The sequence below is a fragment of the Panthera tigris genome, chromosome A1 (genome assembly GCF_018350195.1).
Source record: "Panthera tigris isolate Pti1 chromosome A1, P.tigris_Pti1_mat1.1, whole genome shotgun sequence".
NCBI lineage: Eukaryota > Metazoa > Chordata > Mammalia > Carnivora > Felidae > Panthera > Panthera tigris.
Window position 1 is genome coordinate 185,143,929 of NC_056660.1, and position 24,069 is coordinate 185,167,997.

At 35.7% G+C, this 24,069-nt stretch overlaps 1 non-coding gene across 1 annotated transcript; it reads right to left on the reverse strand.

Moving 5' to 3' along the window:
* Positions 1–20,287: 20,287 nt before the first annotated feature.
* Positions 20,288–20,394, reverse strand: LOC122231992. Its single transcript, XR_006209307.1, has one exon. It is a non-coding gene; the product is annotated as a U6 spliceosomal RNA (small nuclear RNA).
* Between the last annotated feature and the right edge of the window lie 3,675 nt (positions 20,395–24,069).

A 24,069-nucleotide genomic window follows, 5' to 3' on the forward strand; every position in this document is an offset into this window, starting at 1 on the left:
TTTAGTTTGTTTTTTTTTTTTTTAAGTATTTATTTATTTATTTATTTATTTATTTATTTATTTATTTATTTAGAGAGAATGAATCCCAAGCAGATCCCACACTGTCAGTGCAGAGCCCGATGTAGGACTTGATCTCATGAATTGAGAGATCATGATGAACCAAAATCAAGAGTCAGATGCTTAACCAACTGAGCACCCCAAGTATGTTTAGTTTTATAAGTTAACTACCACACTGTCTTCCAGAGTAACTATACTATTTTTCATTCCCATCAGTGATGAATGAAAGTTCCTGTTGCTTCAGCATTTGAAGTTGTCAGTGTTCTGGATTTTGGCCATTCTAATAGTCATGTAATAGTATCTCATGTTGTTTTAATTTGTATTTCCCTGATGGCATATGATGTGAAGCATTTTTCATATGCTTATTTGCCATCTGTAAATCTTTGGTGAGGTATCTGTTAATGTCTTTGGCTCCTTTTTTTTTTTTTTAATTGTTTACTTATTGTTGAGTTTTAAGAATTCTTTATATATTTTGGATACAGTCCTTTAGCAAATTTGCTTTTTGCAAATAGTTTCTCCCAGTCTTTGGCATATCTTCCTATTTTCTTGATAACTAAGTCTTCAAAAAAAAAAAAACACATTCCTCTGACTCATCTGTCAAAGCCAAAACTTGGGTCTGGGAGTTGATAGTTATGTTGCTGTAGCAAAGAGTTTTCTTAGCATCTCTTATGTGGTGGGCATGATTATCGACATTAAGCATCAGACTGAACAAGGCAACTTCTTTCATTCCTTCAGCACCATCCGTCAGGTCTGATTTTGAAATAAAATCTCTATCATATTCCTTCCCTATTTCCTCTACTCTTGCATTATAGGAAAATAGCCTTCAAGAGAGAAGAGAGGTCATATTTCTATTAACTAGCGAATATGAGCATCAGATGATAAGAGAAATTACAAAACTGTATCCTTGTAAGAATGACTTTTTTTCTGAATACAGATGAAATAATGTTTATTTGCCTATTTTATTATAAAAGCAATGAATTTTCCTCCTGGAAACCACAATAAGTACAAAATCAAATGTCATATATAATCATACCAAAAATAATAATAATTATAAGGTGATGCCTAATCAGTCTCTCAGTGTCTTCTTCTCATTCTCAGTGTGTGTGTCTGTGTTATGTACATGTACACACATATATATATAGATAAATAAAATACCATGGTGAATCCTTGCATTGACATAATATTTTTGATTTTAAATTTTGACTTAAATAATCTCCAGTTGTTCTGTAAATAGATGGACTGTGAAGCCATTAGGAGCAGAGTGTGCATCTTAAATACTTTCCATGTCTATCATAGTGACTAAAATGTAGCATTTGAGTAATCATAATGTCTAATAGTTACAATGCCTAATAATTGTTGAGAGTATTATTCTATTTTAATGGAGTAAATGATTCAAAGAGAGCACAAGGCTTATTCAAGTTATATGGTTGTTTCTCAGTAGATTTGGGATCAAGAGCCACTACAATGGCAGTACAGCTGCCTCTTCTCTAAGAAGGTATATGACTTTCCTGGGAAGGCAAACTGCTCTCTTGGGAAAAGCATTGTTGGAGAGAATGACTAGACCCTGAAGACCAGAGTGCAGTTGTCCTTTGATCTTAGCTTTCCCTTGTAGTTGTGAAAAACACAGTGTTGTTTTACCTAGAACTGATCAAAGCCCAGGTCCAGCCAGAAGTGAAAGGAGATGAGAGATGGACCATGCCATTGGAGTGTGCAGAATGTGTGGCTTCTAGAAAAGTGTCATGCTTTTCATTTCCAAAGTGTTGTCTTCAGACAATATAGAGTAGTGAAACTTTGACTTTATATTGTTTTCTTGACAAAAAGACTGCTTCAGAAACCATCTCAATGCTGCTTGCTCAGTCATTCATCCACACTAGGCAGAAATTCTGTCAGAACTTGTCATTTTTATTTAAGCAAGGCCCTGCCATAGAGCAACTTTATTCTAATCATACTCACATTCAATTTGACAGTTTCAGATATCTTGTATGTCCAGTGTACATGCTCAGATAGATGATTTATCACCAAACATTTCTCTGTCGGCAACTCTGATAAAATTCTCACCTTCTTTTAGCCCAATTTCTGGGGAGCAAAAAAACCTATATTAAAAATATCACAGTTTTCCAGTTCTCTATAGATAGTGTGAGATGACACATTATAGAAACAAACACAATTTATTGTTAGGAGGGGGAAAAGGCCAATGGAAAGTAGTATTAAAATGGAATACTCACTGAGAATTGAATCCTGAACTTTCTGATTTTCTCTTTGAATTCTATTTTCCCAGAGGAAAAGATTACATTGATCCAGTTAGTTTTGGGGGAGTTTATAAAACACTTTAAAATTCAATTTTAGTGTTATATTAATAATGTTATATAAACTGAATCTTCTAGCACACTAACCTTAAAAAGACTAAAGGTCAGAGAAGAACATTACTGAATTATCTGCTTAATTGGTGCTGCATGAAATACTGTCACAGTAATAGTATTAGCATTTCTCATTTCTTAAATGTGTATTATGGCTCAAGCATTCTATTTGCTGTATATATATTATTTCATATAATCCTTACATTAACCCTCTGAGGCATTATTATCTCTATTTGCAGAAGAGGCGAATGAGCCTCAGAGTAGTCAAGCATCTCATTCAAAGTCATTGTAAAGAGATCATTTCAGGGAAATGGTCATCTATGAATTTTCCGTATAGAAAATTAGGTAACTCCATGAGTATTTTTAGGAGATGTGGGACCACAGACTTGTGCCTCATAGTGAGCTAGAGAACTGATGAGGGAAAAATGATATAAATGGACTTTGACCATGAGCCTTTTCAAATAGTCACAGTCTATGTTGAGGCTCTCAATAGACAGCGAGAGCAAAAATAAGTGACTCCCCAGGTATGGCAACACCCACTTTGCACAGGTTGTTAAGAATCAGAGTCCTCTGGCTGACTAAATGTGTCCCTAGAATCTTTGAAGAGACAAATTTTATTTGGTCATTCAACCGTCTAAAGAAAATGATAAGTAAAGGTTATTTGTTCCCACAAAATATTCATGTCCTCCCCTCACGTCCTAATCCTTGCATTGGGTTAGAGTTATATAATGAGTTCTGGCTCTGAGAAGCAACTCTGTCAATTCCAGGCCAAAGCAGTTCTAGAAAAGTACATTGTTGAACAAACTGATGGAATTCTAGTAAGGGCTGTAGTTTAGTTAATAATATTGTACCAATGTAATTTTTATCTTAAATTTAAAACAAACTGTGCTTAATAATGTTAGAGCAAGTAATGGTAGTTATCAGTATTGGAAATATTGGGAGCAGCAACAGAATATTTACCAAGTTCCAAGCACTGTGCTAAGCACAACATGAAAATTACATTTTTAAATTCTAACACCAATCCTATGAGGTATGAGCGCTCTTAATAATTGGGAATATATAATGAGAATAATGATGACAATAATGAGAAATTGGTCATCAACTTTTCATGTTACTGAAACACTCTCAGGGCATCTACCCAAACTCTAGAAAAAAACATCTTTAGATTTGGTTGACACTGACATTCTCCAAGGTTATATAAACAGTGGAGTTGGAATATTTCTCCTGTTTTCCTGCTTTCTGTAACTTAATAATTTGAATAAGATTCTATCCCATTTTTCTAATTTGTCAAATGAGGAAGTTAGATGAGGTAAATATGTGTTTCTCTTCACAACTGAATTCTATAAGGTTACTGTTATAAAGATCCATAAATAATGATATTTTTTTTCCTCTTCATGTGCCTGAGTGTGTTTGAGAGTTGAACGGATGTCCACAATCCCTTCTGTGTAAGAGAGGTATGATTCTAAACAAAGACATGGACAAGAGTCAGGCTTCCATTTGTGTTTCAGCAACAAGAATGATAATAGCTGGGGGTTCCTGGGTGGGTCAGTTGGTTAAGCAATCAACTTCGACTCAGGTCATGATCTCACAGTCTATGAGTTCGAGCCCTGTGTCAGGCTCTGTGCTGACAGCTTGGAGCCTGGAGACTGCTTCAGATTTTGTGTGTGTGTCTCTCTCTCTGCTCCTACCCCCTTCACACTCTGTCTCTCTCCGTCTCAAAAATAAACAAACATAAAAAAAAAGAATTATAATAGCATAACAACACATATTCTGCCTATAAAAATGTACCCAACAGAAGCTGAAGTTCCATTAAGACTATGTTGGCCAAGTCATGGCAAAGTGAAAAAAACAAAAACAAAACAAAAGCTATTAAAAAAATTAGCTTCTTGATTTAGAATTATGCCCAGTTACATAGCCTTCACATTCATTTGGCATATGGGTGCTCTGGGTATAAGGTCTCAGGAAGAGATAGGAAGGGGATCCTGAATATCCATATCCTGAGATAGCACCCATGCAAATATTATTTTTCTCTGGCATTTTAAATTACTATTTTTAGACCTTTAAACCTTAGAATTAATACCCACTCATGCACTCAGAATAATATCATGGCACTCCTTATGTACCTTACGCTCTGCCAAGCATAGGGTATTTTTTGTGTAAGGAGTCTAATTCCATTTTTGATGTGTGATGGCTGAGGGCTTTTAAGCCCGTTCTCTTTCTGCACCACATCTAGGAAATGTTACAATAAAGCTTGGTTACTCCCTCCTTTGGAGCCAGAGTTCAAATCATACAATACCTGGGCTGTGCATCTTAACCAACATTCCCCAGCCTTACCAACGAGCCACCTGTAAGCCAATCTTTCTCTAGTTTCATTTTTGGACCAGTTAGGAACCTACTCCTGTTCTTCCCAGAAAGTCTCATTATGTGTAATAAACCTTTACATGCCATCTTGGTGCATGTGTAACATTATCAGTCTCAACATCCAATCAAATCTGGGGTGGAGTGGTCTATCCTATCTATGTGAAATAAGCAGAACATCTTGCACGTTTGCTTTTATAAAATAAGACAATGATTGTTTTTGAAAAGTTATTAAGGGAAATAGGAATTCAGAAGAGATTAATGCCTTGACTAAAAGTCCCATTTCTTACTGCAAAGTGGCATGGACACGCCCAAGATCTTTAGGTTTTCAGATGACATTCTCCTAAAAGTAAATTCCAAAAAGTCAACAAAGGAAATTAAATGCTTATAAAAAGATTACCATGAAAAAATTAACAGTACATAGTAGAACTCAGCAATTACAGACTATTGCTGGTTCTACTTTAATGTCACAGAAAAGAAGCAAAGAATAATAAGCAAGTGTCTAAATTATGTCTGAATACTTATCATTTGTGAAGCCTTAAACTCTAGTGGTTGATTTTGACCTTCCATTAAATGGATGTTATGTTTATACTCTACTGTTTTTCCATTGATTTAATTAAGAGTCTACATGAAAAACTCTCATGGTAAGAAAAGTACTAGAATGAAATGAAGGAAAAATAACCACATTCTACATAACTAAAAAATTAAATCCTCTTGCCTCCTTTTTATTCATTTCATTTCATTTCATTTCATTTCATTTCATTTTCAGTATAGTTAACAGAGTGTTCCATTAATTTCAGGTATATCATATAATGATGCAACGCTTCCTTTAACACCCAATGCTTATCATAACAAGTGTACTCCTTAATCCCCATCACTTATTTTACTCAGCGCACCACTCACTTCCATTCTATTAACCATCATTTTCCCCCTTTATATATGTTCATCTGTTTTGTTTCTTAAATTCCACATGTAAGTGAAATAATATTATGTTTGTCTTTCTCAGACTGACTTATTATGCTATTTTGCTTAGCATAATGTTCTCTGGCTTCATCCACATTGTTGCAAGTGGTGCGATTTCATTCTTTTTGATGACATATATTATATAATATATATATTAATAATTTAATATATAATAATATATAATAATTCATTATATTAATATAATAAATTATTATATTCTCCAGAATGGTTGCACCAGTTTGCATTCCCACCAACATTGCAAGAGCATTCCCCTTTCTCCACATCCTAACATGCTGTTTCCTGTATTGTTAATTTTAGACATTCTGACTTGTTTGAGGTGATAACTCATTGTAATTTGGATTTGGATTTCCCTGATGATGAGTGATGTTGAGTATCCTTTCATGTGTCTGTTAGCCATCTGGATGTCTTCTTTGGAAAAGTGTCTTTCATGTCTTTTGCCCATTTCTCAACTGGATTATTTGCTTTTTCTGGGTGTTGAGTTTGATAAGTTCATTATAGATTTTGGATATTAACCCAAATTATCATATGTGTCATTTGCAAATATCTTCTCCCACTCTGTCATCTCTTTAGAAGTCATGTGCTAACAGTACATGCATTAATGGTGAAAGATAGTTTAAATAAGACAAAAATTCACAGCAATCCATTTAAAAAGTGGGCTTTTTATTTTATGAGAAACAATTTGGTAATCCTTATAAATTTTACCTAGTAGATAACCTGTTATTATATAGTTTATAATGCCAGGCAATGTAGTTCACCCTTGTGAACTACATGTTGTGAACAACAGGATGGTTAGGGGCACTGAATCAACTGCCTCCAATAATACTGTGCAGTAGAAAAAAATACACATTTATAACTTTCGAATCCCTCAAAACTTAAACTACTAATTGCTTTCTATTGACTAAAAAGCCTTACAAATAACGTGAACAGTTAACACATATTTTTGTTATATGTATTATATTTTATATTCTTATAGTAAAGTATGCTACAGAAAATAAAATGTTATTGAGAAAGTCATGAGAAGGAGAAAATACACTTACAGTACTCTACTGTATTTATTTAAAAAAATCTGCATATAATGGATACACACAGTTCAAACCCATGATGTTTAAGGGTCAACAGTATATTTCATGCTTTATGGTTTTAAAAAGCTAGGAAAACAACCAGGTAATCAGGAAAAATATGGTAAGGATTACAATATTTTTAATTTATTTATCTAATTTAGTTAATATACTCTGGGTTATTTGTAACAGAGATATATAAAATTATTGTATATATGGTTAAATTAAAAGCCAAGAAGCGGGGCACATGCGTGGCTTTGTCTGTTGAACATCCAACTTCAGCTCAGGTCATGATCTGGTGGTTTATGAGTTCGAGCCCCACATCAGGCTCTGTGCTGACAGCTCAGAGCCTGGAGCCTGGTCAGATTCTGTGTCTCCCTCTCTCTCTGTCCCTCTTCTGCTCACACTCTGTGTCTCTCTGTCTCTCAAGATTATAAAATGTTAAAAAAAAAAAAAAGACTCAAGAGGTACCTGGGTTGCTCAGTAAGTTAAGCCTCTGACTCTTGGTTTTGGCTCAGGTCACAATCTCATGGTTTGTAGGATGGAGTCCCCTGTTGGGCCCCATGTGACAGTACAGAGGCTGCTTGGGATTCTCTCTCCCCCTCTCTATCTGAACCTCCCTGCTTGCATGTGCACATTCTCTCCCTCCCTCCTTTCCTCTCCCCCCCACCTCAATCAATCAATCAATCAATCAATAAGCATTAAAAACATAAATAAAAACAAGGACATTGCAATCTGGTGAATCAAAATGTGCCTTGCTTCCTTGAAGTTTTATTCTCTAAAATTGCTTTTCTCAATGAAATTACATACAATCAATCAATTTAACTAAACCATCTGGTGTTGCATTACTTGGGCTGAAATGAATACAGTTTTCTCCAAGAAAGTTAGCTCTTGGTGCTGTATTTCCAAACTAGTATAGTCCTCTGACATAGGTGTTTTCTTGCAGGCGGTATGCAAAATCCCAAAGTAATCATGCCGTATTTTCCTGGAAGTTCCAATTCCACTCAAACAGTTTTGGAAAGATAACAAAAGAACCACAAGAATACATTCACTAGAATAACTAAAATTAAATTAAATGATAACAATAAATGTTTCATGTATATGGAACAACCAGAATGCTCATACATTTTTATGGGACTGTTAAGTATTAGAATATATTTGGGAAAGTTGTGATTGTTTCTTATAAAATTAAATATATATCTACCCTATGACCTGGCAATTTCATTAGTAGATATATACCTAAGATGTATGAAAACATATGCCCACAAGTGATTTGAAAAAGTGTTCACATCAGCTTTATTTGTAGTAGCCTTAAACTAGAAAAAAATTAATTTTTCATCAAAGAATAGATAAACAGATTTAGGTATATTTATACAAGAAGATACTACTCTTAAAATATAAAGGAATGACTGATATGTGCAATAATCATGGATGAATCCTAAAAATATTACCCAAGTGAAAGAAACCTTACATAAAATAATACACATGGTGTATTTCCTTTTATATAATCTTCTAGTACAGGTGAAACTCAGCTATTGTGAAAAGGTCACAAAAGTGATGGTCTCTGGGGAGATGACAGATAGAATTCCTTGGGCAGGTAGGTGAAGGACCTCTCTAGGGGTGATGATGTTACCCTAGAGATGTTTTGATGTTGGTTTATATTACAAGCAAATACTTTGTCATATGATGGCACACTTATAATTTTTGCATTTCAATGTTTATAAATTTTATCCCTGAGGGGCAGGTGGGTGGCTCTGTTGCTTAGGCGTCCACCTCTTGATTTTGGCCCAGATCATGATTTCATGGTTTGTGAGATCTAGCCCTATGTTGGACTCCATGCACTGACAGTGCAGAGCCTGCTTGAGATTCTTTCCCTAGTTCTCTCTCTGCCCTTCCCTCTCTCTCTCTACCCTCCCCCCCCAAAAATAAATAGACTGAAAAAAAAAGAAATTAGATCCCTGAAAATGAAGATGGATTAAGATAGTGATGGACAGTTGCACTATTGGTTAAAAAGCAAATACAAAAAAAAAAAAAATAGAAATTATATTAATATACATATTAGAAGGGGAAGGATTGTAAAATAGTTTTCAACATGAAATTACATAGAAACATTACTAAAAGTTCTATCTTTTGTGATCTTAATGTCAAAATTAAAGTACAATAACTTAAAATAATATTTTCAACTGAAAACATGGGCTGATGATCTGATATAAAAAAAGTGGGGGCTATTAGCTCAAAACCAGCAGAAATAATATACATACTAGGAGAAAAATCAGATATTCTCAACAATTTTGATGAGATTATCTATTATAAAAATAAAGGGAGAAGAAGGATACCATAAGAGTGTTACACTAACACAATAAGATAATTGGTCTTTGTAGCATAATTAAAAAAAAAGCCTGTGTTCTACTTACATGCTTGCTTGCAATTTTATTTTAATGTTGTAACACTGCAAATGAATCTAGTTTTTTACGTCCTTCATATAGGAGAAAATACTATTCCTCAATTGTATAAACCCACTGACTTCTGATTCTGGCACAGTCATAGCTATAAACATCTTGAAATTCTGGTAACATAAATTATTTTGGAAGCAAAGTTGGAATTACAAAAGGAAAAGAAAATCTATAGGTGACAGAAATAAAGAGTAAACAACACCTAAGCAGCAAGAAGGGAATGAGGACCAGGGTTATCCATCATTTTGGTTGAGGAGTTTAGAATTAAAACATGCCCCAGGATTAAGAGAGAAGTTCTTGGTCTGAAAAGGAACTAAGACTCCTGCTTAAAGTCATGTCACAGGATGGATTATTCTTCCTACTTGCTTGGGACCCTCTCTCAAAAATGTTTAAGTTCCTGAGTGACCTTAGACTTGTTAGTTTTCCTGCTCTGTGTCTCCCCTTTCCTTATTTACAAAATGAATATTGTAGTTACCAATGTTTGGGCAGCGTTTATTCAAAGAGGAATCTATTATGTTGGAGGATACAAATGCACTAAATTTAACAAGTAGTCATTGATAATAAAACAGTCAACTCAAAAAATCTTAGGTAGAGAAACAAAAGGTGACAGAATGGTGAAATCCTTATAACCACAAGAGTGAAGTAAATGGGAGTGCAAACAGAAGGTGGATTATTTTGAGTTGTTGGGCTTTTTTATAGGCTTCTAATACAAATTGGTGGCTCCATAACACCTGCCTCTATGAGGTTTTTTTTTTTTTTTTCACATATTTTAGTCCCTTACTTTATACCTTTTGAATTTCCTACCAGTTTCTTTCCCATCCCATCACACTTGTCCAAACCTATCAACAAAAAAATTAAGATCCAAAGTCCTAATGGATTCTAGTTCCTTCCTCATCTACCCAGTGGTTGCCTCCCCACCTGGCACACTATCTCCAGCCAAACTGCTCCTGGAGTAACCTCAGATGGAGACTGGAGACTGTGATCTTTCTGTTCCCTCTGCCTTAAATACTCTTCCCATGGATTTATTTCAAGACTCTCACTCCCACTCAGTTCATGTTTTTACTCAGATGTTGCCTCATCGATGAGGACATTCTGAACACACCAGGTCAAATAACATCTCCCCTGCCTTTCAGTACAATTCTCCAAAATTAATGCAGTCAATGCATCAGCATGTGTTCTATTAATATATGAGATAGGGGGACCCATCCTTTTTGGCTTGATAATACATAGTTATGGCCATGAGTATGATTATGGAAACTGAGATATACACATCTAATTATATAGATGGTTCTTTTTTTTTCTGGTGGTACAAATAAATCGTTTGTGTTGTATAATATTAAAGCCATACATACCAGTAGGAAGAACAAAGTAAGCCGCCTTCTTCTTACCGTTCCTCTTCCCTTGCACCCTCCTGTCAATCCTTCCATTCTCCCTCCCTCTTTTCTTTCTTCTTCTCTCTCATTTGCCCTTCTTCTCTTTCTTCTTCATACCTCAAAGATGACTGTTGTGTTGAGATGAGCATTCTTAAGATTTTAGTAAACCCTTCTATATTTTTAAATTTTACATCTATTATGTATCTGTGTATATGGTGTGTGTGTATATATATATAAATATATATATATATTTTACATATGGAATATACATGCCAGATGCAACTTGGTGACTGTATCTATATCTGTTTATGTAATTTTATATTCTGCTTTTTACACTTAGCAATATATTACGGATTTTTTCATGTCAATGAGCTTCAATCCACATCATTGTTTTAGCTTCTGCATGATAATATATTACCTGGATGTACCATGCTTATAATAATCAGTCCAAATAATCAGGAAAGATTATATAGGTAGCTAGACAGCTAGCTCGATAGCTAGATAGATAAATTTATTTTATGACAGAAGTAGTAGGCACTTTAATGTGGCAAATAATTGATTAGCGAACAATTTTTGTTGGGTTAATTAAGTTTAAGCATATAAAATAACTTAGGTCCTACTTTAAGTCATATAAAAATAAGTTTTAACTAGAATAATTAATGTAAAAATAAAAGTACAAAACTATTACAATAAGACATACAAATATAGTTTTTAACTACTGTTTAAGGAAGACTTTTTGAAAGAAAAGTACATAAACACTTCTGTGAATTAAAAACTTTCTATGCTTTAGAAATCATAAAGCTTAAATAGTGGGTAGACTGAGAGAAGGTAAATACAACATCTGTGCATTGACAACAAAGGCAAAATATGCTCACCACAGCATAAACACCTACAAATGAATAAGAATGAAAAAGAAAAAAAAAGAATGAAAGAAGAGATAAAGGGAGAACAATATACAGAGGATATGCATAGTCAATTCACAAAAGAAATTTGAATGATCACATACATAAGGAGAGGTTTTGAACCCCATGAACACAAAGAAAAATGCAATTTAAAACAAAGCAGCACAATTTCACACCTAGAAGATTAGAAAAAGTATTAGAAGTCTTAAAGTGATATGTATCATCAAGAATAAGAAAAACATTATTCTCTCATATTCTTTCTGGTGGGAGCCTAAATTGATGAGCCACTTTGGAGACAAATGTTAGTAGATAGGAAAATCAAGAATAAGAATAGGATTAACACAGCTAGCTGCCAGTTCTTTGACTATAGGTAGTGCATGTAGGTTCTTCTTTGATTAATTTGACTTGGAAAAAAAATGCACCTAAATTCAGAGGATTTATAGAATCCTTAAAATCTATTCATTAATATTCTAAGGTGTCCATTAACTTCTACACCGGAGATCTCTGGTGTATAACTTCCATATTTGCAATCTGACATCATGTAATAAATATCCAGTAACTAGCAGAGCCTTTATTAGAGACTGACAACAATTTAGACATCTCAAAGCTACTGGTAGAGCAAGAAATGGGGCTTTCTCTGTAATAACTTCACCCTTGGGGTAGTTCTAGCTGAGAGGCAGATGACTGACTGCTGTACACTGATGTTTGTGCCCCTCCAAAGTTCATATGTTGAAATCAAATCCCAAATATGATGGTAATTGTAGGTGGGATGTTTGACAGGTGACTAAGTCATGAGGATGGAGCCCTTATAAACGAGATTAATGCCTTTATAATTACAATTATAATGCCTTTACAATTAATGCTTTTATTAAGGCATTATAAGTGTGTGTGTGTGTGTGTGTGTGTGTGTGTGTGTGTGTGAATGTACATGTATATGGATATAACCTATTCTTTAACGCGAACTAAGTCACTGCTTCTCAAAATGCTTCATAAATTGAATCTACGTTTTTTATAAAAATTCTTGGAAGGTTTTTAAAACAATTTTTTTAACATTTATTCATTTTTGAGAGACAGAGCACAAGCAGGGGTGGGGCAGAGAGAGAGAGGGAGACCCAGAATCTGAAGCAGGCTGACAGCTCAGAGCCTGATGCTGGGCTTGAACTCACGAACCATGAGATCACTACCTGAGCCGAAGTCAGAAGCTTAACTGACTGAACCACCCAGGCACCCCTACTTGGAAAGTTTTTAAAAGTACAATCTTGGGCCCAATATTCAGATTCTGATTCTACAGATCTGGATTGGTGTCTGGTAATCTGTATAATTTAGATGTATTCTGTGACTTTTCACTATAACCATCTCCATGAGTATTTACTTTCTTCACTCTCCTTCCTAGACCTTATGGTCCATCAGTTACATTATAGTCTTCATGACAGACCATCTTCACATCTCATCACATCTGCCTCAATTTTTTGCTCCTCTGTTAGTCGTGATCTTAAAGATGATTTTCCTTCACCGATGAGCACGATCCCACTGCATTTAGTCCCCTTAAGATTCTGGATCATTAGGGACACAATTTATTTTCTTTATCTTCAACATTTTGCTTATGACTCCTTTCCAACAGTATTTAAACATGTAAAATCATCTCCTATATTCAAAAGATAAAAATTTCCCTTCACCTCTTTTAAATCCCCTGGAGCTATTTTCTTATCTCTCTCCTTCCATTCACAACTAAGTGTATTAAAGGAGTTGTCTGCAGTTGCTGTCTCCATTCTTTCACCTTCTATTTGTGCTTTAGACAACTACAGTCTGACTTCTGCCACCTCCACTCAGCTAAAATTGTAGATAAAATCACCATTGATTTCTTTGCTACTAAATTCAATGGAAACTTCCCAATCTTGGTCTTAGTTAAACTTTGTGCAGAACTTGATCTGTTCATTAACCTCTCCTTGCATTGCACTCTCTTTTAGAGGAGGTGGGGTTCTGTGACACCACACTCTTCTTGCTAGGTCCTTCTGAGCCTTTTTATGGGATTTTCCTTTGTTTTCCTATACTTATATTCACTTTTTTTTTAAATTCTAAACATTTCCCTTAGTAATCCTATCCAGTCTCTGATCTTGGTATACTGTTTTTTGTTTTTTGTTTTTTTTTTAAATGTTTATTCATTTTTGAGAGACAATGTGAGTGGGGGAGGGGCAGAAAGAGAGGGAGACACAGAATCTGAAGAAGGCTTCAGGCTCTGAGCTGTCAGCACAGAGCCTGATGCGGGGCTCGAACCCATGAACTGAGAGATCATGACCTGAGCTGAAGTCGGACGCTTAACCGACTGAGCCACCCAGGAGTCCCTCATTTACTGTTTTCTAATAATTTAGGCTATATTTCGAGTCTTTATCTGTCTCTTTGGTTCCGGTCTAAGTATCCAACTATCTACTACATATCAGAACCTGGATAATACTATTATTAAAGTACAAGAATCATAATAATTGAGCAATAACTGTGAATCAGGCTCTCCATTAAACCCATTTCATGAATTATCTCAGCCTTATGTAGAGGTTCAAATAACGTCCCCATTTAAAGGAGAGTAAACTGAGGCTTAGAGATATTTAATAAATTACTCAACACATGTAACTAGAATCCTACAATCCAGAAATAGTGTTTAAATTCTAATACCACACCACTCACCATTTCTTATACCTCTTCTGAGGATAAATATTCTCCACCAAAACTCAAATCCAGTAGGTCCTAAACTGAAATCTTCCATTTAATTCACTATCACAATGATTTTCCACTTCTCCTTCAATTCACACAAGCAAGAAACTGGACTTTTTGGCTTACAGATCATACCTAATAAATCACAAATCTTATAACTTCTACTTTTCTAATACCTGAAAAAGACAGGGCTTTCTATCTATCCCCACTGTTGGAAACATAATTAATCCTCCCCTGAATCAATGCAGCAGCTTCCTAACTGGTGTCTGTGCTTCAGGTCATGACCCTTCCAATCCATTTTTCACAAGGTAGTCTGAGTGATTTTCTAAAGTCAAATCTGATCATGTCACTTCCTTGCCTACTTAAAGTCTGTCAATGCCATTCCACTGCCCTCCGGATAAACTTGTTACCATGGCATACAAGGTCATTTGTGACCTAGCATCTCCTTAAATCTATGGCTTCCTCTACCTAAAGTACTCACTTCATTTTAAGCTCCAGCCATTGGACACTATTTGTAGATCCTTGAGCATGCTGTGCTCTGTTTCAGTTCTAAGATTTTAAAAGATTTTTTTCTCCTGCCTAAAAAGTATCCTTCCTCCCCCATTCAATGGGTCCTTCACAATTCAGCTTTGATGGAGCTTCCTCTTGTAAGTCTTCTCTCTCCTGCCAAGATCCGCCTGTGTTCTCCCAGCATAGTTGTTTTTTTACTGTAGAATTTATCACACTGTATTATCATAACTCATTTTCTTACCTGTGTCTGTGCACTTTATATCCCTTCAATGGTGGGCATCATGACATTAGTTTTCCTCAGAAGCAGAGCCTGAGGGAAGGATTCAAGTGCAAATAATTTGGAGGGTGATCTCAGAAAACACTGGAGGCAGAGTAAAGAAGTGAGACAGGGAAGGGAAACTAGTCAATGAAGAGCTCGGGAGCTTAGGTTAATGGAGCTTAATATGCTGAGGTACTCTGGGAGCCAATGTAAAACCTGTGCTTCAGAGTTACTCCATCCTAGGAGAAACTTTGTGTATTCACATATCATCCTGGTTGCACTGAAGGTTACAGTTGTAGCACTGATTAACCCCTCAATCCCAGCCAAACCTGAGTAGTTAATCACCGTAACCACCAGCTCCCACCAGTTACTAGTTGAAGGCAGCTAAGGGAAGAGGGCAGGTGAGTAGAGGAGCAGGTAGTAACTCCCTGACGCTTTTAGTGTCCTGTGTAGACAACAAAATTAATTCCAGTGATCCAAAAGCCTTCAGTCGAAGAAATTTAGGAGCTGGCATTTGAAAGTAGGTCCAGTAAACACTGGATGTTGGTGATGAATATGGGTCTCCATATTCATTCATTCATTCATTCATTCATTCATCTTCATGCATGTAACATTTGCTACAGCCTTGTTTACTATACTAGACTTGATGTCTCCCAGTGTCTGGCACATAGAGAGTGCTCAAAAATATTTATTAAGTAAGTCTCTCTCTCTTTCTCTCTCTCTCTCTAGATAGATAGATATAGATATATTTAGATAGATATATAGATATTTCTTTTTAAGAAGGAAGCAAGTTTCTGTGATTTGTTTATTTTTTTGTCCTCAGCATGGAGCATTAATTCCAGCACTTAGTAAATGCTTAATAAATATTTTGAATGAATAATTGAATGAAGGTCTTACTGAATGAAGTAAGTGATCTGTAAGGTCCTTGTAAGCTGGGAGATTCTATAATATTTAAAAAAATCAGTATGTACCTTCCACTGTATCCTCTTCAAACACGTCACTTTATTATCTGTGTGGGTGCTATGCGATGCAGGGCACATGATTTAATCACCTATACCCAGGCCACATCAGGGAAGAGGAATGTTGCAATGTTCTTTCATCAGCCTCAGAGCAGAGTGATGGTGACTAATTGGACAAGGGCCACCATGACCCAATTTTGGGGCCCTGTCACTTCAGAAATATTTAAAACCACACTGTGGGATGGTAGAACATAGACTGACTGCTCCCACCTGACTCCACTAATGATAGAACTATAAAGAGAGCTCCAATCTCCAGAGCTATTATTCTGGTGCTTCCCATGAGCATTTTCTGTATTAAAAAAAAATGGAATTTAAAGGGAGGTGTGGGTGTGGAAGAAGCTGAGTCTTCAAATAGCTTTCTGAAATACCATCTGAAACAGGAAGGGCTTTGAGGAAAGGACTGTGGGAATGTGTTTAAACAACAATGGAAAGTGGATGCGCTCTATTTCTGGTTTTTAGAACACTTAGCATTTAAAAAACCTTTTTGTTTGTTTTGGATAATTGTGTATGTACCACGGTCATCTGCTTTGTTGGTAGTGATTTTTTTTTTTTTTTTTTTTAGGTAGAATTCCTTGTTGTCTAAGAAAGCTCTCTCTTATACTGACTACATATAATGTATTTTAAAAATCCAAATTTTTATCATGGCAATTTTCTAGTTCAGTAATATATCCTTTTCCTGATTATTAAATCGTGTGCACAGATAAGGATTTTAGAAAACTCAGAGAGTGATTTTTTTTAAAAAGCACCAATAATCCCTAATGTTCCAGACAGTATAAATATTATTAGCATTTTTTTATATCCATACATTTTTTAGTACATAGGCTAGCTTTCTACCAAATTTGGAAGTTATCTTTATGATTTCCTGACTTAAAATATGCTAGGGTACATACTAAAAATTTATTTTGGGGGCCAAGAGTTAGGATTCCAGAGAAATTACAGGTCATGATTTGCTTTTAATGGGAATGATTTTTGTAGTGCCTTCTCATATGGGCGGCAAAAGACTTTATTCTTATTGGATGACTCTTTTTGGGAGCTGGCTTTCAAAGCAGTTGAGAGCTAGGCACAGCTGGAGGGCATGTGACTCCAGTCAGGGGAGATGGACCCACAACTCAACTCAGTACTAAAACTGAGTAGAGAAAACAGTGATTTCAGGTCACGTGTCACAAAGGCAGTTAATTTTTATGTAACTAATTCTTGACAAATGTATATAGCACACATCAGGGGAATAGCTTTTAGAATTTCCTCATTTGGTGGCACCTCGCTGGCTCAGTCTGTATGCTATTCTTGATCTTAGGGTCATGAGTTTGAGCCCACATTGGGGGTAGAGATTACTTAAAATAAGAAAATAAAATGGTTGATGTGGAAAGATCATATGTATTTCACCCCAATTAAAAAAATTTAGGGGCACCTGGATTGCTCAGTTAAGGGTATGACTTGAACTCAGGTCATGATCTCATGGTTTGTGAGCTCAAGCCCCACATCAGGCTCTGTGCTGATAGCTTGGACCTGGAGACTGCTTCAGATTCTGTGTGTGTATCTCTCTCTCTGTCCCTCCACCCTCTGTGTGTTAATTTTTAAAAATTTTTTTTCAATTAAAAAAATTAATTTGATGAGGGCTCATGATTCTCTTAAATTAAGAAATGAAGGCTATTCTATGGGTGAGATATACATTGTAGGTATATTTTACACAACAACTGGATTATTCTGTTCATACATCATGCAGAATATTTTCCAACTATTAATATATTATTTTAATTTTTTTCTGCTTATGATTACATAGTTAAAACTTCTGACTAACCTACAAAATGGATTTTGTAAAGTGAACCAGTATAAACCTAAATAAACTTAACACTGGATCTGCTGATAGTCAAGAAACTACATCCATATCCTTCATTCTTTTTCAAAAGAAGTATTAGTATTTAGGATGTTTATATGAAATTCTACTCATAAAATATAATATATAAACGGTAAACCTGGAATTAATGTAGTCCAAATTTCTCATGAGGAAATTCTGAGTCTGGTATTTTTATCTTTAGGTCACAGTACTGGTTAGTTTCAAAAACAGAGTCAGAATAAAATTGATTTGATTTTCTTTTTCTTTCACTTTATTTTTATTACTCTTTGTTTTTTAGTTTATTTATTTTGAGAGAGAGAGTGACAGAGCATGCAAATGGGGGAGAGGTAGAGAGAGGGAGAGAGAGAATCCCAAGTAGGCTCTGCACTGTCAGAGCAGAGCTCAATGTGGGGCTTGAACCCACAAACCGTGAGATCATGACCTAAGCCTAAATTAAGAGTCAGATGCTTAACCAACCGACTAAGTCACCCAGGCATCCCTGATTTGATTTTCTATCAAGATTCTTTATATTGTGCCCATGCTTAACAGCCAACAGGTCTATTTCATTTTTATGGTAGATTGATTGTGTTTATGGATAGATATAAATGAATACAGAAAAAAAATATGTATGTAATTGTATCCCTTTTAGTATTTTTGAGTTTTTAAAAAATAAACAGATATACTGAAAAGGACACATCAATAATTTTCACAAAATGACCTATCCATGTACTCAGAGTGCAGGTCAAGAAACTATTACCAGTTCTCAGAAGCCTCTCTTGTGCTCAGGAATCTTCTCCTCTACCTGTTCCCATAAGAATTCTCCTTACTCCATCACTATAGATTAGTTTTTTCTTATTGAATTTTATATAAGTGGAACTTATAGATATCCTCTTTTGAGTTTGGCATTTTGCTCTGTCTTATAGATGTGGATTCATTCATGTTGTTACTTGTAGTTTGTCTGATTCTTGTAAATTCTGTAGTGTAGAATATGCTATTGTGATAATATTCTACAGCTTTTTTTTATCCATTCTGCAGTTGATAGGCATTTGAGTGGTTTCAATATATAAGCTATTAAAAATAGTACTCTGATTAATCTGTTTCAAAAATAAAAATATACATACATTGTGAATATTCTAAGTGACAATTTCACAAATCATAGTGAGTGGCATTCATTTCACAGCCTTTATTTTGAAAATTCTCCTTTATTTCTCTATTGCCTATTATGGATAAGGATTTTCTATATTTTAATAAAGATTCAGAGGTAAAAACTGTGGCCCCCACTTTTAGGATGCTTATAGCTTTACAGGAAAGGCCACATCATGTATACATTTTACAAGTTTGGAGAAGGGTAAGGATTTTGTGATCAGATCTTCATTTCTGCATTAATGGTTTTTACCTACTAAATTTCAAATTCAGTACTTTTTTTTTTTTTTTTTTTGGCCACTATATTGTACGTGGTGCAGGTGTATTAGTTTGTAATGTAAAATCATTTTCTACCATAGCTCAATAAAAGCTTGAAAGCCCTAGCTTTCATGGTAGTAGCAGGAATATTTTTACTTTAGTTTTTAAAATTTTTTAAAAATGTTTATTTATTTTTGAGAGAGAGACACACACAGAGTGTAAGCAGGGAAGGGGCAGAGAGAGAGGGAGACACAGAATCCGAAGCAGGCTCCAGGCTCCAAGCTGTCCGCACAGAGCCCAACGCGGGGGTTGAACTCATGAGCTGTGAAATCATGACCTGAGCCGGTCGGACACCCAGGTGACTGAGCCACCCAGGCATCCCAGGAATTTTTTTTACTTTAATAAATGTTACCAATTCCCCACTGACAAACTAGGGAGGTGAGCAATTATATATTTTAGTTTAGTTTAGATTTTAGTTTTTATTTAAATTCTAGTTAGTTTACATATAGTGTAATACTAGTTTCAGGTATAAAATTTAGTGATTCTGGGGCACCTGAGTGGCTCAGTTGGTTGGGCTTCCAACTTCTGCCAGGTCATGATCTCACAACTCGTGGGTTCGAGCCCTGCATTGGGCTCTGTGCTGACAGCTCAGAGCCTGGAGCCTGCTTCGGATTCTGTGTCTCTGTGTCCCTGTCTCTCTGCCCCTCCCTCACTCATTCTCTCTCTCTTTCTCTCTCCCTCTCACTCTCTCTCTCTCTCTCTCAAGAATAAATAAAACATTTATTAAAAAAATTAAAATTTAGTGATTCAATGCTTACAACACCTGGTGTTCATCACAAGTACACTTCTTAATCCCCATCACCTATTTAACCCATCCCCGCCCCCCCCCCCACCTCCCCTCTGATAACTATCAGTTTGTTCTTTATAGTTAAGGGTCTGTTTCTTGATCTGCCATTCTCATTTCTTCCCCAGGATGTTTGTTTGGTTTCTTAAATTCCACATATGAGTGAGATCATAAAAATATGAAATGCTTCACAAATTTGTGTGTCATCCTTGTGCAAGGGCCATGCTAATCTTCTCTGTATTGTTCCAATTTTAGCATATGTGCTGCCAAAGTGAGCACAGGAGGTCAACAGTTAAATATAAAACACTTTTCAGAGTACTTTAAGATTCTGTAGTGTTCAGTCCTTGGGTAATGTCACTGTGCCTAAAAACCAATATACGTTCAAAAGAAATGCATGTCAGCTATGTAACTGCATATATATGCCAAAAAGGACAATTTTGAAAGAAACACTGTTTCATTACTGTTAGGTACTAACAAAGATTGTCTCCTTGAGCAAACCGTAGCCAGCTTCTCTGAGCCCTTTATCTCAAGTAGGCTCAACTTTTGGACTGTGTATTCATTCTTGCATTGCCCAGTTTCACCAAGAATCCTTTTGAGTCAGTCTAGCACATATCCCTCTAAGCCTTGATGTTTCCTTTTAGTAATTTTCCATCCAGTGACCCCTACTGTACTCCTTGACCATAAATCCCCACTTGTCCTTGTATTCAACTTGTGGTTGAGCCCAACCTCTTCCTCCTACTGCAGAATCCTCCTTGCAGTAGTCTCTCTTGAATAGTCTTTCTTAATGTTGTTAACAAGTGCCTTGAATAATTATATTCTAGTGGGGCTTTTTTAATAAAAAATATATTCTTCTAGGGAAACCCAATAATCCACCACCTTCTAGTCTCCTTTTCTATTTATATCTTACAAATATAAATAAATATAGATAGAAAATACATAAATACAGTTGAAACTTGAATAACATGAGTTTGTACTGTTTGCATTCACTTATATGCAGATTTTTTTGATAAATACAGGAAAGTACTGCAAATGTATTTTCTCTTATGATTTGTTAAATAAAATTTTCTTTTTTGTAGCTTACTTCATACTAAGAATACAATATATAATACATATAACATACAAAATATGTTAATCAGCTGCTTATGTTATCAGTAAGGCTTCAGTCAACATTAGTAGGCAATTAGTAGTTAAATTTTGAGGGAGTCAAAAGATATATGCTGATTTTCATCTGCACAGGTCAGTACCCAACCCCTGAATTGTCAAGGGTCAACTATATATGAAAATTAATGAAAGAAAACCAGCATAAGGCATCCTCCATATATATGTATATGATTTGGGAAGAGATAAGGATTTTGTGATTAGATCTTTCCGTTTTACACTAATAATTAACACCACCTGTTGAATTTCAAGTTTAATAAAAAATTTTGGGCAATACAGTGTAAACTCTGTAAGGACAAAGCCTGTGCCAATAGTTGTTACTTCCAAAACACAGTGTAGTGCTTGACATATGGTAAGTACTCAACACACTTACTCAGTTGAATGCTTACTTCCTTACTTTACAAAGGCATCAAGTATTTTGGGAAAAAAATAATAAGAGTAAAAGGGGAGAGACAGAGTCAGTAGAAGCTTAAAGAAGGAAAGGAACTCAAATTTCGGTACCAAATATAATTGGACTACTCTTCTGTTCAGCAGGGTTCACATCTGGTCTTCATGAGGACTTGGTTCTTCCTGACTTTCAAGGAAGTCAGGGCCCTGTTCAGTAAGGAAGTCATAGTTTTATACCCTGTTGGATGTTGGGTTCAGAGGGTCTATGGGTTGATCCGTTCTCCATATGGTTTTATCCATAGTCTCTTTAGGTTAAGTTGTGCTAATAGTCTCTGTTGTCCCTATAGTCATTTTATTTACAGAAATAGGACTCTGGCTTTGCTATTTTTAGCTTCAACCCATTATAGAATTATACCCTTGGGGACCCCTTAACTCAGAAGCCACATCTCTCTTTAAACTGAGTGAGAGCAGATGCGAAATATTGGCTCAGATGGTCCACACTTTGTTAAAGTAGCTCCAGCCTGCTTTGCCCTATAAATCACTGACTTGGCACCCTTGCATGGGGCTCACCTGAGGGCCATGGCTATTAGCCTATATTAACTCTCCAAAAGCAGTTTCCTGAAGGCATTTACCTGTTATAAAGCCAATTGGAAAGTTGTTCATGTTGAACAGAATACACGGTATAAAATATATCAGTTTTTAGTACTCCAATAAAATTCCTTTTAAAGACTACTTTTTTCATAGACTAGGCATCAACTGAAAAGACCTATATTTAACCTTTAAATTTTTTAAATGTTTATTTATTTTTGAGAGAGAGAGAGACAGTGTATGAGTGGGGGAAGGGGCAGAGAGAGAGGGAGACACAGAATCTGAAGCAGGCTCCAGGCTCTGAGCTGTCAGCACAGATCCCAACGCAGGGCTTGAACTTACCAACCATGAGATCATGACCTGAGCCAAAGTTGAATGCTTAACCGACTGAGCCACTGAGCCACCCAAGCACCCCCTAAATTTAACCTTCATAATCAGAGTTATGATGACTGTTGTGCAAATAAAGAGGCTTTGTCATGCACCACATGTACTAATTTTTGGAGAGATTTATTGGGTAATTTCTATCAATTTCTCTAGACCTGTTCTCCAGGCTTTCTCACCATGAGGTATACCCCACGAGGCTAATCTCTCTAGTCCACACTAGCTGGTTTTCCATGCTCTCTAGTTTCCATTTGGTTTGACCAATGAGATGCTTTAGGTAGGAGAGGAGAGAATTCTGGGTACTTGTTCTCACCCTCCCTCCCTGCCTGGCCACTGTTTGGCAGTAGCTATATCATCTATCTAAAGCCACAGCGCCTGTTGGTAGCTTCTGTTCTATGGCATTTTCTAGGTTCCAATACTGCTCCTTCCTCTTGTACTTTCAGGACTTAGAGTGGTGTGGTAGGCAGAATAATGGTGTCCCCAACATGTTGATGTTCTAATCCCTGAAATTTGTGAATATGAGGCCTTACTTATTAAAAAGGACTTTGAAGATGTGATTAAGCTTAGAGTATGGAGATGAGTGGGTTATCCTGGATTATGTAGGTGGGCCCAGTGTAATCACAATCGCCTTTATACGTGGAAAGCAGGAGGTTGGAGCTAGAGTTATGATGAAGGAATCAGAAATTGGACTGATATAATTGCTGGCTTTGAAGATGGAAAAGGGCCATCAGCCAAGAAATGCAGGAAGCCTTTAGAACCTGAAAAAAGCAAAGAACCAGTTCTCTCTTAGCGCCTCCGAAAGGAACTTGGCCCAGAGAACACCTTTAGGTTAGCCAGCGAGACTACAAACTTTGAGGTATGATCATGAATTTGTGCTGTTCTAGATAACTAAATTTGTGGTAATTTGATGTAATGGCAATAGGAAACTCAGATGATAATGGCTTTCCCATGATACTACATCATCCTTTTATTGGTGGACCTTTGTGAATAATTTCATTAATTTTTCATTTATCCCCTTTGAGTGTGCCATCTTGATTTCTGCTAAGATGCTGTTAAATGCCTATATCTCAGTGCCTGAGATAAATATAGATATTCATTGTATCATTGTGTATAACAATAAAATTTTCAGAAATTATGTTAAGAAATAACATAAATTTTCAGAATACGGACTGGCTAAATAAATTATGGTATTGCTATCTGATATAAAAATAGAATACCAGAAACTGTTTGTTATACATGTACATAAATACATGCATAACTGTGTGAAAAAATCAGGCTACAAAACAGATCTATATCTATACCTATCCTTCTGTTTGTATCCATGTTTATACCTCTATTATATAGTTAACTAGCTAGCTAGCTAGTGTCTCACTATATAAAGGAAAAAAATAAATGATGATTTTAGTGGTTAACTCTTGCTAGTGGATTAGGATAATTTTT